The following is a 21,456-nucleotide window of genomic DNA, read 5'->3' on the forward strand; positions in this document are numbered from 1 at the left end:
TAAAGAGTAGGGGTCTGAGCTGAAGTGTCAGGGTGGGTGTTTTGGCAGGAAGGACGGTTTCAGGTGGGTCAGAGCAGGTAGATCAGGTAGCCAGGGATGATCAGGTGACCCGAATGAGTCAAGATGGGTGTATGGGGGAGAAAATGTGAACTACTGATTAGAACCAGTGGAGAAAGCGATTTACCAGAATTACAAGGAAGTTAAACTTTCAAATAGAGAATTACAGAATAAGAGAGCTCAACATACTGACATACTGACTCTTTGAAGAGAAACTTGAGGTTCACTATAACTTTGATTATCTTTTCTATCACATTTCCCACCTATCTTTGTCTTTTGGTCATATTTCATTAATTTTTTCTCTTTTAATTTCTGTAATGACCTCTAAAGTTACATCTCTAAAAGCTCTTTTTTGTTTTATAAGTATTCATTTTTCATACCACCCTGTTCTTGTTTTATACATATAAAATCTTCTCTGATTTTTCAGAGGATATTAATTCAAGATAACAGTTTTGAAGAAAACATCAAAAAACTCTCAGTGTGGGTTTTTTCCCCCTCCAGTTATTCTGCTATATTTTTTATTTCCTGTGGACAGTTTACCTCAAATGTCTCATAATGTTTCATTTTATTAACATTTCATAGGGAAGCTCTGAAAAGCAGATTGGAAGCTGTGTCTGGCTTAGCTTGAGGGATCCTCATTCATTCGCTGTTCTTGTTCCAACAAAATAAGTTAACAGAGGTATATCCCAACAGTTACCAAGCTACTTAGAGAAGAAACTGCCGATCTCTTGCCTTACATAGGAGTTGGGGAGGAGCTTAGCTACCAGCCTTCCATGCATGTGGCAAAGAAGGAGACTGGAGGAGTTAATTATATACAATTTTTGTGCTGCCTACAGAAATTCAGTTTTGCCCTCTGCCTCAACATCACTTTCCTCTGCACTTAGTGTCCCCTAGTCCCAAGTCCCTCCCAGTCCTGGCGTGTGAACTGTCACTCTTCATGCCTGCCTTTGTGAGCATGGCTGCTTCCTTACCTCATTAAATCCATACATGTTCTGTTTTCTACAAATCGACTGAACTTGCTTTGCTGTTGCTGTCACCATTTCCATGTTCCCCTTGTATTTGTCAGTTTAGATCTTATTTTCTCCTTAATGTTCTTTTTAGAGTATTTTTGGAGGGAGATTAGAGGCATAGTTGACTGACTCCATGTATTTATTATGTAATTTGGCTTCCTCTTGTTTTTGCTAATTTTAATTTTATTGGAATATATTCCTTAGTCATTCTCTTCAATGCAGCCAGTGACTTGTAAATTGTATGATGTTTAATCACTTAGGTTGCCTTTACATTTAAATAATAGTTTGTTTAGCTGAGAAAGATAAAAGATATTTTTTCTCAGAACGTAGAAGATTCTACTCCATTATCTTCTAGTGAGATATCTCATTTCCCTCTGACACAAATTATATAAATAATTTATGGTTGTTAGCTGCCAGTGAACAGGAGCTTGAGAAGTTTTCCCCAACTTTATAGTAGGAAAGTGTTCCAATAAGTAGGAAAGTTAAAAAATGGTACAGGAAACACCCATGTACCTCCTACCTAGGTAAGCTTTTAGCTGTATTTGCTTGATATCTTTCTCTCTCTATGTGAATTCTTTTGTGTAACCATCTGAAAATAAGTTGCAGCCCTCATGAGACTTCACCCCTAATTATTTAGTAAACATCTCCAAAAAATAAGGAAAATCTTCTATTAGCCACAATCCTCTTACTATAGCTAGGAAAATTAATACTTATTATTTTATGAGAAATATTTTATATGTTCTTCTCTCCTACTTTTTAGAATTTTTCCTTGATGTTTTGATATTTTGTGTGTACTAAAGTTGGAGTTTTCTTTTTCTTAAAAAGAAAGTTAACTTTATTTTTTATTTTATTAAAAAAACTTTTAAGTTCAGGGTACACGTGCAGGTTTGTTGTATAGGTAAACTTGTCATGTGGGTATGTTGTACAGATTATTTTATTACCCGGGTATCAAGCCTAGTGCTCATTACTTATTTTTTTCCGATTCTCTCCCTCCTCCCAACCTCCACTCTCCAGCAGACCCCAGTGTATGTTGTTTCCCTCTTTGTGTCAGTTCTCATTATTTAGCTTCCATATGTAAGTGAGATCATGCAGTATTTGGTTTGCTGTTTTTGCATTAGTTTGCTAAGGATAATGGCCTCCAGCTTCATCCATGTTCCTGCAAAGGACATGATCTCATTCTTTTTTTTATGGTTGCATAGTATTCCATATTGTGTATGTACCACATTTTCTTTATCCAATCTATCATTGATGGGCATTTAAGTTGATTCCATGTCATTGCTATTGTAAATAGTGCTGCAGTGAACATATGCATGCCCATGTCTTTATGATGGAATGATTTATATTCCTTTGGGTGTATAGCCAGTAATGGGATTGTTGGTTTGAAAGGTAGTGCTGTCTTTAGGTCTTTGAGGAATTGTTACAGCGTTTTCCACAATAGTTGGACTAATTTACTCTCCCACCAGTGGTGTATAAGCATTCCTTTTTCTCCCCAATCTTGCCAGCATCTGTCATTTTTTTTTTTATTTTTTATAATAGCCATTCTGACTGATGTGAGATGGTATCTTATTGTGGTTTTGATTTGCATTTCTCTAATGATCAGTGATGTTGAGGTTGGCCTCAATATCATCAGTTATATGCTTGTATGTCTTCTTTTAAAAAGTGTCTGTTCATGTCCTTTGCCTACTTTTTTATGGGGTGGGTTATTTTTCTCATAAATTTGTTTAAGTTCCTTATAGATGCTTGATATTAGACCTTTGTCAGACACATAGTTTGCAAATATTTTCTCTCATTCTGAAGTTGTTTGTTTACTCTGTTGATAGTTTACTTTGCTGTGAAGAAGCTCTTTAGTTTACTTAGATCACATTTCTCAATTTTTGCTTTTGTTGAAATTGCTTTTGGTGTCTTTGTCATGAAATCTTTGCCTGTTTCTATGTCCAGAATGTTTTTGCCTAGGCTGTCTTCCTTGGTTTTTATAGCTTTGGGTTTTCCATTCAAGTCTTTAATTTATCTTGAATTAATTTTTGTATATGGTGTAAGGGACAGGTCCAGTTTCAGTCTTCTGCATATGGCTTACCAGTCATCCACCACCATTTATTGAATAGGGAATCATTGCTCCATTGCTTGTTTTTGTCAACTTTGTTGAAGATCAGATGGTCCTAGGTGTACAACCTTGTTTTGGGGCTCTCTGTTCTGTTCTATTGGTCTAGGTATCTACTTTTGTACCAGTACCATGCTGTTTTGGTTATTGTAGCCCTGTAGTATGGTTTGATGTTGGGTAACATGATGCCTCGAGCTTTGTTCTTTTTGCTGAGGATTGCCTTTGTTATTTGGGTTCTTTTATTATTACTTGTTAACTTTAAAATAGTATTTTCTAGTTATGGGAGAAATGTCATTGGTAGCTTGTTAGGAATAGCATTGATGGCTTTGGGCAGTATTGCCACTTTAACAATATTGATTCTTCCTATTCATAAGCATGGAATGTTTTCCATTTTTTTGTGTCATCTCTCATTTATTGGAAAAGTCCCTTGTAGTTCTCCTTGTACAGCTCTCTCATCTCCCTGGTTATCTGTATTCCTAGACATTTTATTATTTTGTGACAATTGTGAATGGAATTGCATTCCTGATTTGGCCTTCTTTTTGACTCTTATTGATGTATAGGAATGCTAATGATTTTTACATACTGATTTTGCATCCTAAGACTTTGTTGAAGTTGTTTATCAGCTGAAGGAGCTTTTGGACTGAGGCTATTGGGTTTTCTAGGTATAGGATTATGTAGTCTGCAAACGGATAGTTTGACTTCTTTTCTTCCTATTTGGATGTCCTTCATTTCTTTCTCTTGCCTGGTTGCTCTGGCCAGGACTTCCAATGCTATGTTGAATAGAAGTGGTGAGAGAGAGCATCCTTGTCTTGTGCCAGATTTCAAGGGGAATGCTTCTAGCTTTTGCCCATTCAGTGTGATGTTGGATGTGGGTTTGTCATAGATGGCTCTTACTATTTTGAGGTATGTTACTTCAATACCTGGTTTATTGAGAGTTTTTAGCTTGAAGGGATATTGAATTTTATTGAAAGCCTTTTCTGCAACTATTGAGGTAATCCTGTGGGTTTTGTCTTTAGTTCTGTTTATGTGATGAGTCACATCTATTTATTTGTGTATGTTGAACCAACCTTGCAACCTAGGGATAAGACCTACTTGATCGTGGTGGATAAGCTTTATGAAATACTGCTGGATTCAGTTTGCCAGTATTCTGTTGAGGATTTCTGAATAGTTAGGTTGCTAGCTAGACTAATAGCAAAGAAAAGAGAGAAGATTCAAATAAACACAATTACAAATGACAAAGGGGATATTACCACTGACTGCACAGAAATACAAATAACCATCAGAGACTATTATGAACACTTCTGTGAATAAATTCCTGGACACATAAACCCTCCCAAGACTGAGCCAGGAAGAAATTGAATCTGTGAACAGAACAATAACAAGCTCTGAAATTGAATCAGTAATAAATAGCCCACCATCACCAAAAAAATAAAAGCCTAGGACAAGATGAATTCATAGCCAAATTCTACCAGATGTACATAGAAAAGCTGGTACCATTCCTACAAAAACTGTTTCAAAAAATTCTCCCTAATTCATTCTATGAGGCCAACAACATCCTGATACTAAAACCTACTGGAGAAAAAAAAAAAAAAAAAAAAAAAAAAACACCAAAGTTGGATCTTTCTATGTGATTTATTTTTAATCTATGCTGCTTAGCCCTTAAGTAGCCTCTTGCAATCTTATGCAAAATCTTCTTTCAGTTCTAGGACATTTTCTTTGATTTTACTACCCCCTCCCTTTGCTCTCTATGTTGTCTTCCTTTGAAACTGTCTCTGCAACTCCTGGATATCCATGCTAGTTCTCTTATTTTTCCATACTTTCTATTTCTTGGTTCTTTGGGATTCATTTAGGTAGGATTCCTTAGCTTGATCTTGTAGCTCACTAATTTGTTTCTCAGCTTTGTTCATTTTACTGTTTTTTCCACCTCTACCTTTTATATTTCATAATGAATTTTTGAATTTAGCATATTTCTATTGGAGTCTTTACTGAATGCAAAATCTTCCTGAACTTCTCTGGGGACAGAAAAGAAAGGTCTTCTTTTAGACATTTTCTAAAGTTTCATTTGGTTTTCCCTGTTAGCTCAATTTATTCCATTGTTAGTTCTTTTATTTTGGAGCCTCTATTACTTTCTAGTTTTTTTGCAAATGTATTGTGATTACTGGTTGTGTGATCATCTTTATTTGCATTTCCCTGCCAACCTTGTGGACATACTTTCTTTTTACTGTAATCAGTTGTTTTTATTGTAATCACCTGAAAAAGGCATTAGTCATACCTGTGTTACTAGGGCTGGATTTCTAAGGAACGTGTAGTATGTCTCTCAGAATTATTCTTCCAAGGATCAACAGGGGAAACAATTATCCATCACTTCCTGACCCTCACTGATCAAGCGTTCACCCACAGGTTCCCAATGCCCCTGAGCTTCTGGACTGCAAATGCATGCACATGGAGTGGTCTTCTGTGTCTTACACTGAAGCAATGTGAAGCCCTTGAGCAGAAAGCATGAGCAATTGGGGTTATGTTAATATCACGTGAGACAGAGGCTTCAGGGAACTATTTGTCACAGCTATAGCTGAAATCAAAGGTGAGACTGAGAAGGTCTAAGGAAGGTATTAGTGGCACCTGGATCAGAATATGAGCTAGGAAACTTCAGGCAAAAGATGTTATCCTTTCAGTCATGATCCCTATGAGATACCTGAGAATCTTAAAGCAAAGGAAGTTTCTGCTTGCAGTTACCTGACATCATAAGGACAATAACATATCCAAATGAGCCTCAGGCGCACAAGCTCAAACAATTCTTTAAACTTGGTTAGACCAGAATAGCCAAACACCACTTCACTCTTCTCATTGACACTTTTGGAATTGGCACCTAATTTCAGAGTCTTTCCAATACCAGCCATTGACAACATGATTGTGAGGCAGTGGGCCAGCATTAGGAGATGTGGAAGTAGCTAATGGCACACACTATACTATCTTCACCTCCAGTGCAGGGACGTTTGTCCTTGGAAGTCTCTCAAAGACAAAAGGTCTTTACTCCTTGTGATTTTTAGTACCTTCCCAAAAGTACTGACAGACCTGAACTTTACTGGACATCTCAGAACAAGATAATAAATTTCAATCCTTATTAGATCTGATGAATATTAATATTACATATGTTGTTATTGTTCACTAGGGGAAATTATTTTCTGACAACAGTGATGTATAAGTTTTTACTGAAATAACTTCATTTTATAAATAAACAATAACAGAAGGTTACTATGTAATTGAAACCAGGACAAAAAAGGGAAATGTTATCAGAAATTTGTCTCTAACTACCAATTGTTATAGAAAGCTCCCACAATTTATACTATTTCCCTTTTAAAGCTTCCATTTAAAAAATGTTATTGTAAGAGCAAAGAGAGCCAGGAGAGAAATAATTCTTTCTTTCATTCCTTTTTCTTTTTGAGACAGAGTCTCACAGTTGTCCATGCTGGAGCATAATGGCATGATCATCGCTCACTGTAGCCTTGACCTCCATGGGCTCAGGAGGTCCTCCCACCTCACCCTCCTGGGTATTTAGGACTACAGATATGTGCTATGATGCCCAGATAAGTTTTTGTATTATTATTATTTTTTTTTTTTGTAGAGATGAGGTTTTGCCATATTGCCTAGGCTGGTGGTCTCAAACTCCTGGGCTCAATTCATCTGCCCGCCTTAGCCTCCCAAAGTGCTGTGATTACAGGCATGAGTCACCATGAAGATGGAGAAGAGGCTTTCAGGTACTAGAATATTTGAGATATAATCAGTGACTATGTTAAGGGTATGATGTAAACAGTGAAGAAGAAGAGAGCTACAAGCTGACTTCAGATTTTAAGCATGGGTTAATAAAGGTGGGTATTGATATAGCCAGTTGATATTGGGTATACACAAGGGGTAAGGAAAAGGATGCCCACTAGTGGGAAGACATTCACCTAAGAAACATTAGATTTAGGTACTTCTCAAAAAGGAAACAGTTTCATCTAACTGATAAAAAGTTTGTCCATAGCTCAAGAGGCAGAAGGAATTGAGATGAAAATAAAGATTTGAAGTCAAAACACACTGATGATAGCTAAAAACGACATGAATTAATTTTACTTGTTCTTTGTGTGTAGCAAGGCAGAGAACTGAGAAAAGATCCAAAATTAAGGAATGTATTAGTCTGTTTTCATGTTGCTGATAAAGACATACCTGAGATTGGGTAATTTATAAAGAAAAAGAGGTTTAATAGACTCACATTTCCATGTGGCTGGGGAGGCCTCACAATCATGGTGGAAGGTGAAAGCTGTGTCTTACATGGTAGCAGGGAAGAGAGAAATTTGTGCAGGGAAACTCCCCCTTATAAAGCCATCAGTTTTCATGAGACTTATTCATTATCATTAGAAAAGCATGGGAAAGACCTACCCCCATGATCAATCACCTTCCACCATGTCCCTCCCCTGACACATGGGAATTATGGGAGCTACAACTCAAGATGACATTTGGGTGGGGACACAGCCAAACCGTATCAAGGAATATCTGAAAGAGACTCCACTTATAAGAATAGAAATAACAAAACAGTGTGTTTTGGAAACCAAGAGCATTTCAAATTTTAGAAAGAAAGAGAGGCCAGTTGTAGTGGCTCATACCTGTAATCCCAGCACTTTGGGAGGCTAATGCAGGAGGATTGCTTAAAGCCAGCAGTTTGAGACCAGTATGAACAACATAAAAAGACTCCATTCTACAAAAAATTTATAAAACTAGCTGTGCTTGGTGGTGGTACATGCCTGTAGTCCCAACTACTCAGTAGGCTGAGGCAGGAGGATCACTTAGAGCCCAGGAGTTTGAGGCCACAGTGAACTGTGATGGTACCACTGCACTCCACACTGAGTGACAGAGCAAGACCTTGTCTCTTAAAAACGCAGGGGGATAGACAATGTCATATAAAGTAAAGAGATATAACTAAAGATATAAACTAAAATATAAACTAAGATATAAGATATAAACTAAGATATAGACTAAAAGTGACGATTAAATTTGGCTGTAATGTTATTATGGACCCCAACAGAGCAATGTCAATAGTGTGCTGAGAATGGGAGCCAGAATTCAGCAGAAGTGCAGACGCCAGATAAGGTAGTCTGGGTTTATCTCTTCTTCCTGATTAATCTGAACTTGTGGGATTAAAACATAGCGTTGGAGAATGAAATTCAAGGGAAGGTATTTGTTTTTATGTCTATTTTGGTGTGGGAGTAAAAGTAAAGGAGCAGATGGGGAAGATTAAATATGTAGGGGGGATAGTGGATAACTGAAGGTTGTACATGAGGCCCAGGGCTGGGTGGTTTGCTGTCACTGTTAGACCAGAGGAAAAGAGGTAAAAATGGATGGCGGTAAATACATTTTTGGATGGACAGTTCAGAATTAAAAAAAAAAAAAAAACCCGCACAAGCAAATGAACCATTGAATACTTTAAGCAAAATCTAGAGAGAGGTTACGATTGAAAAAATTGTGAGAACAGGAAAGTAGGAGACTGGGTTGGATTGTGACTTTTTTTTTTTTTTAGAAAGAATCACACTCTGTCACCTAGGCTGGAGTGCAGTGGTGCAATCTCTGCCTGAGTAAGTAGCTGGAACTACAGATGCATGCCACCATGCCTGGCTAATTTTTTAATTTTTTGTAGAGATGGGGTTTCACCACGTTGGGCAGTCTGGTCTTGAACTCCTGGCCTCAAGTGATCTGCCTGCCCTGGCCTCCCAAAGTGTTGGGATTATAGGCATGAGCCACCGCACCCGGCTGGATTGTGAATTTAATGGAAGGAAAAAGCTGGTCTAGATTTAGAAGAGTCATTGCATGGAACAGAAGGGAAATTTTACCATGAGCAAATAAAAGTGAGAAAGGACATGAAACGTGACTGGCCTCGCTTTCTTTAAAAAATTAGATATGCTTTTGGTTTCCAGAACACACTATTTTGTTATTTCTATTCTTATTTCTTTTTCTTTAGGTGATTTTTTTTTTTTTTTTTTTTTTTGAGATGGAGTTTTGCTCTTGTTGCCCAGGCTGGAGTACAATGGTGTGATCTCGGCTTGCTGCCCAGGTTCAAGTGATTCTCTGCCTCCTATGTTCAAGCGATCCTCCTGCCTCAGCCTCCTGAGTAGCTGGAATTACAGGCATGTGTCACCATGCCTGGCTAATTTTTGTATTTTTAGTAGAGATGGGGTTTCTCCATGTTGGCCAGGCAGGTCTCAAACTCCTGACCTTAGGTGATCCACCCACCTTGGCCTCTCAAAGTGCTAGGATTACAGGCATGAGCAACCACACCCAGCTTCTATTCTTGTTTCTATAAGTGGGGTCTCTTTCACATATTCTTTGATGTGGTTTGGCTGTGTCCCTGCCCAGTTTTCAAAAGAAGACATACAAGTGGCCAACAAAAATATACAAAAATGCTCAGCATCACTAATAATCAAAGAACTGCAATTAAAACCACAATGGGATGCCATTTTACAGCAGTCAGAATGGCTACTATGAAAAAGTAAAAAATAACAGATGGCAAGGTTGTGGAAAAAAGGGAATGCTCATACACTGTTGGATGGACCTACAACCTCTACGGAAAACAATATAAAGATTTCTCAAAGAACTGAAAATAGAACAGCCATTCAATTCAGTAATCCCACTACCGAGTATCAACCCAAATAAAAGGAAATCATTGTATAAAAATGGTATTTGCACTCATTTGTTTATTTCAGTGCTATTCAGAACAGTAAACTCATGAAATCAATCACATGTCCACCAATGTTTGATAAGATAATGTGCTACCTGTGTATTCTATACTATGGAATACTACAGTGACATAAAAAAGGGATGAAATCATATGTTTTGCAACACCATGAATGGAAGTGAAGGCCATTATCCAAAGTGAAATAACTCAGAAACAGTCAAATACTCTATGTTCTCATTTATAAGTAAGGACTACACAATATATCCTGGTAACAAAACTGCACTTGCACCCCCTAAATCTTTTTTTTTAAACAGCCAAAAAAAAAAAATGCCAATAGGAGGTGCCCATGGCTCTGTGAGGACAGAGACCCAGAAGGTTGGTTTCATCAATTTGCAGGGTCGCTTGACTTTCTCTAGCAGTGCTCAGTCCTTTTTCAGGAAGAAAAATTTGATTGTTTCTAGTCTTTTGTCCAAAGGTCAGAAAATATTTGGAGCGAGTGTGGCAGGAGAATAGGCTGTAGGTAAACTGAGGTACTGGTGAGAATGGAGAGAGATCAATCATCACGCTGAGGTAGGTTGTAAAGCTACTGGTGAGATGGCATGTACAGTGGGGTCGGGGGAGGTCAGGTGTCAAGGAGGGGAGGGCTCTGGGAGTAAAGTCAAGGTCAGAGGGAAGAAAATTCTCTGAGAAGTGGAAGGTCAGGAGGTTGTGGTGAGAGTCTGAACATTGTAATCTAGGATTTCTGGAGCCTAAGCACATTCTTGAGGCCAGCATTGAACCAGACTAGTGTTTGAGCAGAGAGAAGAAAGAGAATCAAATAATTATTTCTATCATATTTAACTATTTCTTCATCAATGTCCCAGATCAATACAGGGGGATAAAGCAATGCAGTAGTTATGAACTCACAACTCACAAAACTCAGTGGTGATTCCTGTCCCTTTTATCTTATCATTTAAGGGAAATCTAGTTAAAAGTGGCCATTAATCAGAGCCTGGGAAGTGCTGACTATTTGAAGGGGTGGAAAAGCTAATTATTAGACATGCCCTCAATCACCACTCAAGCATAATGTGACTATGAGCCATCACTGGCGGTAATATTTTCAAGGTGCTTGTACCACAGGAAATATCATGTTACATATTTATTTCAATGTATTTTAACAAAATGCCATGCAATGGAATAATTTGATACTAGGTGTAATGTTTAAAGATACGTCAAAGAGAGGATGACTTAGCCTAGAGGTTATGAAACACTATGGAAAAAATGGAAATCTTGGGCTGTTCTCATTAACTATTGTGGATAACCACTGTATTTCCCAATGTGCAAAGTATGCAAATTGTGGAAGATTCACAAACATTTTTTTGGAAAATGGCAACAAGAAAGTAGATAAATGATTTTTCCTCCGGGGCAGATCATTAGGCTTTACCTTGTTTTTCTGCTGTGTCTTAATTTTATCTCCTACAACTCACATAGAAACTAGAGGATACACACACAATTTCTGTTTTTGTTACATATTTGTCATTGTTGAAAGCTTCATTAACTTTTTTCACTGCAAAAGGATATGACCTTACAATCCTGAAAGAGTAAAAACTACTCTGGCATTCTTGGATCACCTTCCAACCTTATTCAGATTTTCTTTTTTTTTTTTTTTTTTTAACTTTTATTTTAGGTTCAGGGGTACATGTGCAGGTTTGTTATGTAGATAAAGTTGTATCACAGGGGTTAGTTGTGCAGATTATTTCATCACCTAGATACTAAGCCTAGTACCCAATAGTTATTTTTCAGATTTTCTAGCCTCTTTCTACAGAATTGGTACTCTGACCTTAGGAAGGAAAGGGAAAAGTTTTACAACCGAAACAAGATCCATTGCCAATCTAAGCGACTTTTTAATGTATCTTGAACTGGGCTGGTGAACTTCAGTAATCAGAATGATAAAAGCATCCTTTTCTTTGCCTTGCTGGTTTAGAGTGTTTATGTACTCTATGGGTTTACGTTTTTAAAAAGCTCACCCTTGCACTTAAGTTTTCTGTTTCATCAGCAACATTTAGCTGAATTGGCGTAAAATTTGCCTTCTGATAGAATGAGGTATCCTCCGAAGTACTGACCCCAAACTCTGCTGCTTAACAAGGGTGTATACATTTTCTTAAAAAGACACTGTGTGACCAGTCGAATGTAAATGTTTAAAATTCAGAAACACAAGAGTGCAGCCTGCTTTGATTTAGTTTGCAACTTTCCTGATGCAAAACTGCCTCAAGCAATGTAATACAAGCTCCAGCCAACTTCATTTTTTTTTAATAAGAGAAAATAAAAGTTAAAAATAAAAAAGCATGTTGTAAGTGCTTCTTAAACCATCTCAGGATCACAGAAGGACAGAAATAAATAGTTGGCTTTGATGAACCCAAAGCGGCGGGATGGTGACAGGAACTGATTGAGAAGCTTGTGACAGACTTCTAGAATCCTTGTCCTCATGTGATAATTAACACTCCACACACTAAATTTCTTTTGTTTTTCTGACTCCAAAATTTTAGCCTTGCTCAATTTATTATTTCCAGTTGCCCTAGGACAAGTTTATTTACAGAAATGGATTTAGTCCCAATGAGCTCCAGATATGGAACAGAATTTACATAATCTCTTCCATACCTGGAGCTCACTGGAACTAAATTGGAATACATCTCTGCTCACCTCAATCCTACCCCAAAGATAACTTGATAACATAGTTTCTACCCCAAAGAAGAAAGGCCATTTAATTAAAGAGGCTTTAAATTGTACATTTCTCCGGTTCTCAACACAGTCAGGTATTTTCTTTGTAGAACTCCGTGGGAAATTCATTCAGTGAGACAGAGCCATTGGGCACAGTGAGCACTGAGGCAGACATGTTATTTCTGAAGGAAAATCCTCTCCTCAGTTAGTTCAGAAAGGGAGGGAGAGCTTTAATGTTTGTCTTGTGGTTCTATTTTGCTTTACTGCACTTTGTAATAAACGCTCTGGTCGAAAGACCAAGTTCTGATGAAGTGGCACAAAACTGCATGTCATCCCATAGTCTTAGAAAAGAAGGTTGCTGTGTTTTTATTTTGAGCATACCATAACATGGGATCCCATCACAATCTTTGAAAACTGAACTATAACAACACACAACTGATGTTTGGATTGCCTATAAACCACAATAGAATAGCCACAATGCCAGCAAGTTTCCTTCCTTCACTTCAGCCAAGTGTTCTAAAAGCTATATCCTGGAATTGTATTGTAGAATAGCAAGGATTTCTGGAGTAAAAATGGTTTTAGAAGAAAATGACTGATTAGTTCTAATGCAGCATGGGGTGCCTGAGACAGAAATTTTAGCTGTTTTTACACCCCAGTAACTCACTGTGAAATAGAGACCAAATCCTTTGGAGCCCTCCATTTAACAGATGAGAAGGTTGATGTTGAAGGCAATGAGCTTCCTTACCTGTAAATGAAAAAAATCAAAAGCTTCAATTTGATGATCCATTAGACCTTTCTATAATTCTAAACTTGTTCTTTTTGCTTTGGGAGGGGTTCCATTACTGGTGTAAAAATTATTGCTCAGTACTCTCCATTTTAGAAATAAATGACTTCTCAGGAAATCTTTTTTTAATTCATAGGAAAATTAATAAATTAATAATATGTACTAACAAAAATGACTTGCTAATTACCTCTAGAATTGATTGAGAAGAAAGGATGTACAAGTCTGCTTCCTGGAAGATCTTGGAGTCTAAGATACAGGCACATCTCATGACCATGCGAGAGAGTCATCAGACTCCTAATGGTAACCATGAAGCAAGGCTCAGCAGTTAGGCAGCATTTACTTATCACTTGTTGCCATTGATGTTCACCAGGACACTTTTCCCTCTCCTGCAGAGGGCCAGAGCTGCTGTGGTGATTTCAGAAAAATAAGAGCCAGCCCTTGAGAATGGGCTGATTACAGACTGGTGGGAAGTAAGTTGGGAAGCACTAGAAGATGATGCATAGCTTATTTCCATTCTGACTTTGGATTCTTTGTGAACAGCTCTCTCTGATAAGTTGAGAATTGACTATGTGTCTGTATTAATATATGTCCAGAACAAATTGGACAATTCATAAAGGTCATTTCCAGCTTGGTCATTTCATGATCCTCAAATCCAAGTTCAGTTAGCATTTTCTTCATGTATATTCTTCATCTCAATTCTCTACTCACAGATACAGAAATATTTCCCTGAGAAAGAGCATTGGTATAGAGTGAAATTATATGAGAAACATCTGTTAATGAATTGGAAACTATTTAACTTTCAGTTGCCGTTCAATCGCACATACCCCTAGCTCTATAACAAATGATAATCACACCAACTATTTTTTAAGAAATAATTTGTGTATTATTCTCTTGGGATTGAGCTGCTGAGGATGTTTCACCCAATTTACATCGAAGTCTATGAAACCAAAATACACTGCTTTAATCTATCCAAGGTGATTTAATCCATGCAGAGTAATTCTCCAGGTAGTAGAGGATTTTCAGGCATTAATCTTATAGCTTGTGTTTGCAACGAGGTCAGGTGTTGCCATAAAGGAATGTAAGTTACTCCTTCTTGGATAAAAAAAAGGGATGGCCATTGAGACAGAGATGGAAAGGAAGTTCTTTCACTGTGGGAATGATTAAAGAAGGTGGGAAGGAGAAGAGGTAATCCCGGGCAATTGCATGGCTAAGGCTGAAAACCTCTCCAAATTCAGCCACCCTGGGGGATCTTATAAAAATTGCTATATATATAAACTGAGTAATGTCTTAATTATAAGACTGAAGCTGTGGGTGGACCAAGCCTACAATGGCATAGAAGCATCATAGTTGAAAGTGCCACCACGGAGACATTTCTTCTCCCTATGGAGAAACTACCACAGACAAGAGATGGATGACAGTGGTGCTTGCAGATCGCTAAAGCACACCTCTGTTGTATTCACCAACCACAGCATGGCTGGTACTCAGCAACAATACTGTACTGCAGGGACTATACCTGGGTGACTAGTTCCTTGTGTTTCAACAGCGACACCATGTGGTAGCAATTATATAAAAGAGTGGCTTTCATCACCAACAGAGCAGGTGTTCTGCTTTTCGTTCAGGATGAAATTTAAGCATCTCTGGGAGATATGAAATTCTCCTAGGAAGGAGGATCCTAGGGAAGGAAGGGAACAAATGACTATAATCCAAATAGGCCATGCCACTATCTGAAAGGGACCCTTTCCTTTCCTCCTCTTCAAAACGATGATAAAGAAATATTTAATTCCTTCCGTCAGGAATTATCTGTTCACTCAACAGAGAAAATTAGGATTAATCAATTTTGAGGCCTCAGAAAGATCCAGTATGAATGGCAAAGCAATTTTACAGCTCAAAACTTTAATGCCAACCCTATTCCCCAAATAATCTCTTTGCAATAAGGGCCTTGGAGTAGAAGCTAGAAGCTTAGGCTTTGTCTCAGACCTACCTGGGATTAAGCCTAGATTTGCTACTTTCTATCTATGACTTTGGAAAAATTATTCAACTTTGGGACTCACTGTTTCTACCTGTGAGATGAGAAAGAAACAACACACCTCACAGAGAGATTTTGAGAACCTAATGTATTTTTTTAAAATAACTTTTTTCTCTCAGGCTGGAGTGCAGTGGCGTGATCTCAGCTCACTGCAACCTCTGCCTCCTGGGTTCAAGAGATTCTTCTGCATCCCTCTATAGTAGCTGGGATTATACAGATGCATACCAGGATGCCTGGCTAATTTTTGTATTTTTAGTAAAGACGGGGTTTGGCTATGTTGGCCAAGCTGGTCTCGAACTCAACTCAAGTGATTCACCTGCCTCAGCCTCCCAAAGTGCTGGGATTAGAAGCATGCGCCACTGTGCCTGGTACTAATCAGTATAGATTTTTTGTACCAGTGCTGGATCCAGTAAACTGACATTTGCTGGATGCCGAAGTACTTTTATCTTTTAGTAGTGTCTGGCTGTTTACTTTGCTCTTGGGTCCTCTCTTACTTTCATTAATTCAAGAGTTTTGTATAATCCTGTAACCAGGTATTGATTATTGTATGACTTATTCTGTTTTAACTTTACATCTACATTTCTGAAATGCACTCCAACGTGAAATTATATTTTTGTTAGTATTTTAGTATAAATGGCCATTGCTTGAAAGTTCTGGTGAAGTGTAAGGATCACAAAGTTGAATACCTCCAGAGACCAGGCAGGAATATAATTAATTAAAGCACATGAGATGAGAAGCAGCAGTAGTGCCTGATACGAAGAGTCTTTTCCCTCTGTGGGAGCAGCCTCGCCCCATCAGGTGACTGTTAGCAGGTAGAGAAAGACTTAGTGTTACCATGTCTTCTAATTTTCAAGAAAAGCAAGAAAGACAATTTTATTGTGTAGAATTCTCTCATCTTAACTGTTGACCAGTCATCCAGATGTTTGAAAATACGATGGACCAATCAAGGCATATTTGTGAGCCAAGCCTAGGCCTGCCAGTTTGCAGCCTCTACATCAATTTCCCCGGGAGATACAACTTTGGATGAATGCCACCTAGTGGTAAGAATTGTAATTAAGAGACAAAACATGCTTTACAGTGTGTGATTCCAATGCTAAGCCTGAAATGGTGATGGTTATCTTCTCATCTTTTCTTAAGTTATTAGCCATAAGTGCCAGTGGAGTCCATTAGCATTAACATCTTCAATCACAAACAGTGGTGCCATGATGTATTTCACTCTCATGACCCTAGTGGCTACAGAAAGGCTGCCCAGTAGTGCATTTATAAGATCTCTTATATTCCAGTCTACGGTTTCTGGGGATTCTGTTTTTAAAACTTTGGATCATTTGCTGTTGGAAACTACTCTCCCAAATCTGTGTTCTATTTTTACCTTGTCTAGAACTGACATAAGGTAGAGAGGAGGGAAATGGAAAGAAATCATGGAGTTAATGATGGGTGAGAACATCAAAAACAACTTATCTACCATCTTTGTTCAATTCCTTTTCGTTTACCTGTGCTAGCTCCTGAGGCTGAGTTTTCTTGTAACATCATTTATGTTAGTTTGATTCTTTGTATCCTAAAATATCTCTTTGCATATCCGTAAGGCACAAAATTATGGCCTTCTAATAAACCAGAGGTCAGCAAATTATAGCCTGTGGGTCAAATATGGCCTGATGCCTGCTTTTTGAATAAATTTTTATTAGGGCACAGGCATGCTCCTTTGTTTACATGTTGTAGATGTCTTCTTTCTAGAATCACAGAGTTGGGTAGTTGTAACTTATGATTTATAAAGCCTAGCATGTTTACTATCTGGCCCTTTACAAAAAGAAATTACCAGCCCCTGCAATAATATTTTTTAAAACACTGTTTGCATGATATATATTTTCTTATCTTTTTGCTTATAATCTTTTGGTATACCCATATTTTAAGTGTGTCTTCTTTAAACAAAATATTGCTGAATTATATTTAATCCAATCTTGATTTTTATTTAACTGGCCAATTCAGTTGAACTAGTATATTCAGGTTTATTTTTGCCTTCCTATTTTGTGGTTTTAAGTAATATTGTTTTCCTTCATACTTCATTTTTTTTCATCTTTTCAAGATTTTAATAGTTTTTTTGGGCAAAAATTCATATTACCCAATGATATTTTGGAGGGTTTATATTTCATTTCTGTTATTTGAATAGTCTTCAACATTTAATGTGTACACATGACTTTGCAAAGTTCAGTGTTACTTTTATCCTTCACTTGGAAAATACAGTTTCTTAAAAGAATAACACATTGCCTCAGATGTAACATATTATTATTTCCATATTTTAGTTCTGACTTATTTTTATATTCATGAAACAATTCGTAAATAATAATTGAATATTTTATATCGTCAATTGTTGTTGCTATTGACCCTGGTGTTCGTCAGTTCCTTTATTTGCCACTGCTTCTTGCTTCTTTGTTCTTCCTTTGGGTTGCATTTCCTTTTGCTGGAAGCATATTTTTTAAAACATGCTTACATGAAGGTCTACTATATATGCAATTGGAGTTCTAGAAGAGGAGAAGACAAGGATGGGGAGGAAACAACATTTCAAGAGGAAATCTCTGAAGAATTTGCCAAGTTTGACCCAAAACATCAAGCAGTCGGTTTAAGAAGTATATAAACCCCAGCTGGGTAAATACAATGAAACCACGCTTTGGCACATCAGAGTCAAACTGAAGGAATCAAAACAGTAATACAGTGTTGAAAATACACATTACCTTCAAACCAGCTACAAGAAGGTAAATAACTAATTTCCTAAAACAAATTATGGAAGCCAGAAAACAATATAATGACATCTTTAATGATAAGATTACTGCCAATTTAGAATTCTCTGCCAACCTAAAATATACTCCAGAATTGAAGGTGAAATAAAGATATTTCTAGACAAAATAAGCCTGAGAGGTTTCATCATTGACAAATATTCCAGTAGGTACTACAGAATTCTTTAGGTAGAAGGAAAATGATCAAGAAAGAAATACAGAAATGGAGGAGGAAAAAGTAAATCAGTGATGTTGGTAAATACATGGATACATTAAAAAATTTAACTATTCAGCAAATGTCAAATGGTTTTAATTCAATGTAATTCAATATATGTTGAATTAAAATGCACGGCAATAACATAAAAAGCTAGTGGGGGGTTAATAGAATTAAAAATTATAACACTTTCTCATTGCCTATAAAGTGATAAGAATCCAGGTCTAAATATGTCTAAAACAGCTTTTTAAATATAATATATAACTTAATTGGCACCCTTTTTCTTCTGCCCAGAGGTAGAGGAAACAAAGGATGTTTTACCACTGATGGCATCAACAAAATATTATTCACAAAGTCTGCCACATAAAGTGATGACTTAAAAAATATATAGTGTTCCTTCTTTATTCTGGACTTGGAGCTTGCTGTCTATTACTAAACACTCGTTATATTGTAGCATTTGGAAAGCATAAGTAACTTACATCAAGCATCAAGTAATGGATTTCTTTATTTCCATTCTCTCATTTTTTTCAGGTGTATGATTCTTATATACACGTTCTTAGTAGCAGAACATCTGGAATGAAATATTAGTGTGTATAGGATAATAAGATTCTCTAATTTACATCCTTGATAGAATATCCTGTAACTTTGTTGACAAATTTGTCACACCTCTATTTTAAAGTCCAGCTTCTGTTCAATTCTGTCCTATTGTGCAGTAAGCATCGATTGTAAGGGAGAGTCTTGTTTGTAAACTATATACAGTGGCTGGGATTACATCCGTTCATAATTATGCAGATCTTACCGCCCAAAGTGGCAAAAGGAAGACATGAATGATACCTACAGGATCTCAATGACATAATGAATACCCTATATCTGCAGTGCAAGATAGGTTTTGTAGCAGGCCAGTTCCTTTGGACCCGACCATATTGCTATCACAGAGGAAAGGCTTGGGGCATAAACCTGATAGTTTTGGTTTTCTGCAGTCTCAGTCTAATGTTTCATTCCTCTGTCCTTGCTTATTTTATCCTCATTAGGTTCACACAGAGTTTAAATTTATTCTCCACCCAAAAACCCACAGGAATCAAGCAAATGTGTTTTGATGGATTTCTGTAGTTTCCTTTCAGAACCAGATGTTGGACAACAGCCATCTTAGAAAAAACACTTGCTAGATGAGGCAGGTTAAAAAGGGAAGGAAGCTTGAAAAAGAAATCAATTGAAAAAAAATTTGCTCAGCATATTCATATATAAGAAATCCAATTCTATACTAGATATTAACATTTCAAATATTCAAAGTGTATAGTCACTGGAAGCAACATGGAGCCCCACTCACCAAGGTCAGCCTGGCCACAGCCACTGATGATTGCCCAATTCTGCCAGCAGCAGAAGCCAGCACTGAGTGCTTGAAATGCCATCATTCTCCAGGTGCACTGTGCATCAGAGAAAAGGAAATAATTAGACCTTTTGAAGATTACTGAACAGTGGCTCTGAATTGAGACTAATTCCAAGAGAACCAAAAGTCAATGTGGTCACCCCTGTGGCACTGCAGGGTACAGTCCCCTTTCCAATGCTTTCATGGGCTGACATTGAGTGTCTGTGTCTTTTCCAGGTGCACCAGTCAGAGTAGGGGCTTGTAGAAGTCAGGTGATCAGTGGGGTTTGGCTTACATCCACTCCAGAGTAGGCTGAGTGTACCCCTACCTCCATCCTGTGGTTATTTCCACAATTCTAGAATGCTTAATTCAAATAGTCATATTGAGTAAATGACAGAATTCCTAGCACTTCTTATATGTTAGTGGCATCAGAATTGCCAGGAGGGCTTGTTCAAACATAGATTCTTGTGTTTCTGATTCTATAGGTTAGGAATAGTATCCTGGAATTGCATTTCTGACAAGTTCTGAAATGATAGTGATGTTGTTGGTGTAGGTGTCATTCTTTAAGGAAAACTTATTTAAGCTATGGAACTAATTAAATATTTTACTTTTGTGTTAATTTCTTGCCATAAGTATGTGAGACTACAGAGATGCTATTTGGAACATAAGTGATGAGATTATTTGAGGCCTATGTCTGTACATGCAAGAGTGATAATTTCAATTTCACTCAAAACTCTATGATACATTTTTTATTCTACCCCCATATTTTATGTTTTACAGTTTAAATATTTTTATGTTTTACAGTTTATATATTTTTATATTGTGTATCTATTAACAAATTATTTTAGGTATAGTTATTTTAATAGTTTTGTCTGTTAACCTTTATTCTAGAGATATAAGTAATTTATATACCACTATTACAGTATTGGGGTATTCTGAATTTGAGTAATCATTTTGCTAGTGAGTTGTATACTTTCATATGTTTTTATATTACTAATTATTATCCTTTAATTTCAGCTTGAATAATTCCCTGTGGCATTTCTTGTAAAGTAGGTCTATTGGTGATGAACTCTCTTAGTTTTTGTCTATCTGGAAAATTCTTTATTTTTCCTTCATTCTACAGGGTAACTCTGCCAGGTAAAGGATTAGCTTTTTGTTTATTCTCTTCTCCTTCTGAAATTCCTATAATATAAATGTTAGTTATTTGAATGGTGCTTCATACACTCCACAGGCCTTCTTTATTCCTATTCATTGTTCTTTTGTTTTTTTCCCTCTGACTGGATATTTTCACATTCGCTGTCTTTTACTTCACATATTCTTTCTTCTGCTTGATCTAATCTGCTGATGATGCTCTCTGTTGCATTTTAAAATTTTCATTTTCTGCATTCTTTAACTCTAAAATTTTTGTTTGTTGCTTTTCTTTTCTCTCTGTTGATTTTATAGCTTTGCTTGTATTTTGTTTTCTTAATTTAATTAAGTTGTCAGTGTTTTCTTGCAGCTTGTTGAGTTACCTTATAGTAATTTTGAATTATTTGTCATGTGCCTCATAGATTTCCATTTCTTTGGAGTCAGCTGTTAAAATATTATTGTGTTCTCTTGTCAGTGACATGTTTCTTTGTTTTTTTATGTTTAGATATATTTAAATACATAAACAATTACTATAGTGTTACAGTTACCTATAGTATTCAGCACAGTAACGTATTCATGGGTTTTAGCTTAGGGCCAATAGACTG

The sequence above is a fragment of the Sapajus apella genome, unplaced genomic scaffold (assembly GCF_009761245.1).
Source record: "Sapajus apella isolate SASKATOON/1434 unplaced genomic scaffold, GSC_monkey_1.0 scaffold19, whole genome shotgun sequence".
NCBI lineage: Eukaryota > Metazoa > Chordata > Mammalia > Primates > Cebidae > Sapajus > Sapajus apella.